Raw genomic sequence first — 4,995 nt, 5'->3', positions numbered from 1 at the left:
TTCAACCTTCAAAGATGAAGATTGAATTTTGAATGAAATGGGAATGATAAGTTGATCTCCTCTTCCTTATTTGAAATGGAAAGGCATTGACTGAATTATGTAGTGCAAAAGTGACAAAGAACTTATTATAAATTGAGATTGGAGTATGGGATGAAGTTGTGCACCTGGATCTAGCAATAATATGTCAAGACGAAGTTGCCTTGCGAATTTGAGGAAAAGTTGCCCGGACCGTGGTGGGAATGTACACGGTCCTTCGAAAAAATCCGTGAAACGAAAAGGGTTTTTCCACCTCTACAAATGGAGCCCAAATCCGAAAGTACATATGCACACCTGGAACCTACACAAGGAAAAGAGAGGAAAATGGGTTGGGATTGGGGGTTTGCCTTAAGGTCAAACCCCAGTTTTGGAATTAACCAAGTAATGAAAGAAAGTACTTGCAAATAGATGTAAATGAAAAACTGAATTGTAAATCACCACAAGGGAGGTTGTGATAGCAATGTTGATAAAAATGCTTATGTAGAATTGAATGTTGAAATCAATCTCCTCTTCAATGGTTGAATCCTTGACTTGAATGCAACACCTAACCTTGAAGGGAGACTTGAGAATGCTCAATGCTGGAAAAGAATGCTTGAATGCTTGATCTCATGTAAACTTCCCACTCATCCAACTTCAACCTATGCAAATGAGAGGACGAATGACCCTTAAATACATGTTAGTGGATTTGATTATCGTCACAGGCCGACATCGGGGGAGTTTCCTGCCCAATGCACAACCCACAATGCATGCTCTAGGAAGGTCATGCCCCAAAATAGGGCAGGGACAGGGGTGCCACGCCCCTGTCCTACCCCTTTCTCTAGGGCAGAGTGCGGACAGGGTGGTGCAGAGGCCAAGAAAGAAGTTGTTTCTGAGGGTTGAGGAGTCTTTGGTCTCTGATCAGGGTAGAGGATTCGATCTCGCGTGCGTGGTGACCCTAATGCAGTTGAAAATTGCTAGGGTCGCAATTTTATGACACTACATTAATATTTTTTGGTTTATACATCATTGTATGGTATTCAAACAAAAGTTACAATGTGAGCGAAAAAAATGATTAGAGATGGTGAAGAGCAAGTGGACAGTGCTTATGAAGCATCAATCAATTTGCAACATACCTATTACGTAGATATTGAGAAACTCTTCCAATTATAGTTGCTTTCTTCCATTTATAAGATGAAGTTTAAAAACGCCATGCATTCATGCATGTATGTAAATGTTTATACACACCCATCAATATAAAAACATCTCATAACAAATTCATACAAACAAATAAAAAATATCTAATATTTTTCAATTTACGAAAAAATATTATATACTATAAAAAAATTTTTTTTGATATTTTGAAAGATTTACAAATAATTACTATACACTCTTATTTTAGTACCCATCTTTTTCAACACATACCCAATTGACTTATTTGCATAAAAAATCATCTCTTCCATACCTTCAATTCTACCATGGTTAAACTAAAACCTCTCAACATGATTTCTTTCCAATTTTGAAACATTCACATACACCGTACCATATAGTATATGTTTACTTCTTTCTTATATACCAATCCATCTACATTCTAGATCCTCACAATCCCAACTTTTGTAGTCTTGAAAGTAGAGCCAATGGTGCATATTTAACCACTGTTGTCCAAAATCAAGCACACAAGAGGAAACTTTCCCTCAGCAAATAACATCATGTTGTTTCCTTCATTTTTTATTTGAAAAGGGCAAGGGTCATGTCGGTGGGGTTAATTTGGGAACACGGCACTCCACATACATTTGGAGATGAAACAAGGCTGGTCCATCCTTTAGTACGAGGATGTAAAAATGTGTTATAGCCATACTAGAAATGGTAGTAAAAAATAGCAGTGATTTGATGTCTTTGATAAGACAGTGGGCTGGTGATAATAATGGCTGCAAAACCAAGTGTTGACAGAGCGCAGAAGCCTTTGCTTTTTGCTTGACAAGACCCCATGCCAGAGCACGGCTAAATCTCATGCCATGTTTTTCAGATTCTGTGGTCGGGATTTGTGTATTGATGTGATCCCCCTTATTATTATTCTTCATCTCTTGCATTCCTATATAATGCCATTTCTTCTCCATACTTTTTCAAACTAAAATTCAGTTCCTCTCAACAAGTGGGTTGGTGTTTGATTGAGCATTTTCATTGTGGCTCAAGTAGTCAGTCTGTTTGTCAGTTGATTGGGTGTTTCTCTAAATAAGATTTGAACTTCTTCATAGGCCTTTTATTAGCTATTGTTTAGGTAGTCACTCAGCTTCCTCATGTATTACAATAGATGATGAACAGAGATGCATTCTCAGTATCATGTTGTAAACCTCATATGGGTTATTAGACATGTAAGCAAATTAGGGTTTTCTTTAATCTGTTTCAAGCACTATGTTGATGGTCTCTGTGATAGTTCAAGATAACCAGTATGGGCTGCATAGATCAGATTTGTTCACCCTAGTTTTTGGATTAGATTGTTTGTGTGAGTTTTTGAATCAATAATTTTGTGAATTTTTGAATTAACATTTGTGTATGTTTTTGAAACAACTTTGTAGATCATATACCGTGATCCATCGTGAGATGATAGGTAGAAGATGATAGATCAATTTTCCTCTTTGGTAGATTGTCTCTGTGTTTTCATGAGGGTGAACTGTGATCTAAGTTTTTTTATATGGTTATTTCTATGTTTGGAACTGGATGCTGTTCTAAATAATATTTTGGTTGAGTTTTCATTTATCTTTTGCTTTATTTGGATTGTTTTATCCTATTGTGACATGCTCTAGTGTATGCTAAAGCATGTGGGTATTATCTGTTGTATGAGCACTTGAATGTAAACTTTGCTGAAGATTTTGGTTTATTTGGATTGTTTTATCCTATAATGGTGAAATGCTCTAGTATATGCTACATCATGTAGATATTAAGAGCACTTGAATGTAAAGTTTGCTGAAGATTTGAGCTGCATGGTTTTTAATGTTAAGCAGGGTTTTAGAAGGGTGTATGGCTGTTTTACTTAGATAAGTTTGTCTGTATGAACGGAGCTTTCTTCAGCCCGAGAAGGATGTTGCATGAATTGGAACAGCTGCCGACTCATTCATTTACCAGCTCTCTTTGCTAAAGCACTGGACAAAGTGGGTTGACATGTGAATGAAGGGGGAGCTGATATCGTTCATATCAACATACCCTTTCTTGGACTGAAGGGAGCTCCGTCTAAGCTCCAAATTCATGAAGCTTTTGGTATTCTTTCATGTGGAAAGATTTTCTCTCTGGTTGCTGGGTTTGAGAAAACCATTAGAATTTTTAATGGTATAAATTTGCATTCTTTCAGGTTGTTGGGTTTGAGAAATCATTAGAATTTGCAATGATATTCTTTCATGTTTTTGGGTATGAAAAACTATTAGACATTCTAATAGTATAAACATCATTCTCTCAGGTTGTTGGATATGAGAAACCATTAGAATTTCCAAAGGTATAAACATGTTTCAAGTTGCTGGGTTTGTTACAATTTTAAATGGTATAAAGATGCTTTCTGTCAAGTTGAGTTTGAGAAAATATTAAGATTTTTTATGGTATAAATATGTATTCTTTCAAGTTGTTAGACATTCTAATAATAAAAACGTCATTCTCCAGTTTGATAAACAATTAGAAAAATTTTATGGTATAAACATGCATTCTTTGGGTTTAAGAAAACATTACAAATTTTAAAGATATATACAGACATTCTCAAAAGTTGTTGGGTTTGAGTAGTCAATAGAATTTTTGATGGTATGAACATATTCTTATTATTAGAATTTTTAATGATAAAAGCAGACATTGTTAAAGTTATTGGGTTTGAGAAACTCATGGATAGAATTTTTAATGATAAAAGCAGACATTATCAATCTTATTGGGTTTGAGAAGCTCATGGAAATTTTAATAATATGAACATATTCTTATTAAAATTTTTACAAGCAGACATTCTCAAAGTTGTTGGATTTAAAGAATAATGGCATGAACATATTCTTACTAGTTGTATCTAGAATATATGAAATATAGAACCACTTGCAGGTTTGATTAACATCTTGGGGTATTGCAGAAAGCCAAAGGAGCACAGAGAGATTGTTCTGATTAGTTTCCATTGCTAATTCTTTGCATGGAGGATGGAGGATCATATGAAGGGAGCAGTGTGCTTGGAATGTCAAGGGCAAAAGCAGCATGGAGGCGAAAAGAAAAGATGAAGTTGTCCAAGATGAACATACCCGGATTTGAATAATTGGTCAAGTCATACAAGGAGCGAATGATTGATTTGAAACAGTAGTTTGATTTCAGAGGCCGATTAGTGGAAGAAAAGGCTGAGACCATTCCAAGAGGGGAACACAGGAAGATTGGTATCTTACGTCTTTTTCTCTTTTGTCCAGAGATTCTCTTTCATGCTTTGGACGGTTGCCATTTTTTGACATCTTCAATACATCTTGATGTAGGACAGACTTAAATTTCTCTTCTCACATTGAAATGATGAGATTGGAGATGTTATAATGAAGAGGGTGGAAAATTTCAGGCTTGAAAATCAAAACATGCAAGTGGGTTTGTTTTTTGTTTTTATCAGGCATAGAAGCTCCAATCTTTGCCATTTTGTCAATATGTTTTTATTGGGCATTAATGAGTTGTAAGAAGAGAGTGTTTTGGCTTTTGTAAGTTCAAAACAAAACAGTAATCCTCTTGTTTGTTTTTGGATTTTGGATGATATAAAAAGTAAAAACAATTTGTTGGCTGTTTGAATTTGGGTTAGCTGATGGTGGAATGGTTTGTGTTTGCTAATAGGCAGAGATATTTAAAATATTAAAATATTAGCTTTTATTTTTATATTATCATATTTAATATATGATGGAAATAAATAATTATTTTTATTGGAAAGGTTTTTTTAATAATATAATTATGTAATTTTTTTCTTGTTAAAATCTTAATTATTTTGAGAGATATTATATT

At 34.6% G+C, this 4,995-nt stretch overlaps 1 long non-coding RNA gene across 1 annotated transcript; it reads left to right on the top strand.

Annotated features, from left to right (window-relative positions):
* Nucleotides 1–2,155: 2,155 nt before the first annotated feature.
* On the top strand, nucleotides 2,156–4,788 carry LOC131060519 (uncharacterized). The gene is made up of 2 exons (XR_009110376.1): nucleotides 2,156–2,384; nucleotides 4,106–4,788. It is a non-coding gene; the product is annotated as an uncharacterized LOC131060519 (long non-coding RNA).
* Nucleotides 4,789–4,995: the final 207 nt, after the last annotated feature.

The sequence above is a fragment of the Cryptomeria japonica genome, chromosome 2 (assembly GCF_030272615.1).
Source record: "Cryptomeria japonica chromosome 2, Sugi_1.0, whole genome shotgun sequence".
NCBI classification, from domain to species: domain Eukaryota; kingdom Viridiplantae; phylum Streptophyta; class Pinopsida; order Cupressales; family Cupressaceae; genus Cryptomeria; species Cryptomeria japonica.
This window is presented reverse-complemented; position numbering and strand designations above follow the sequence as displayed.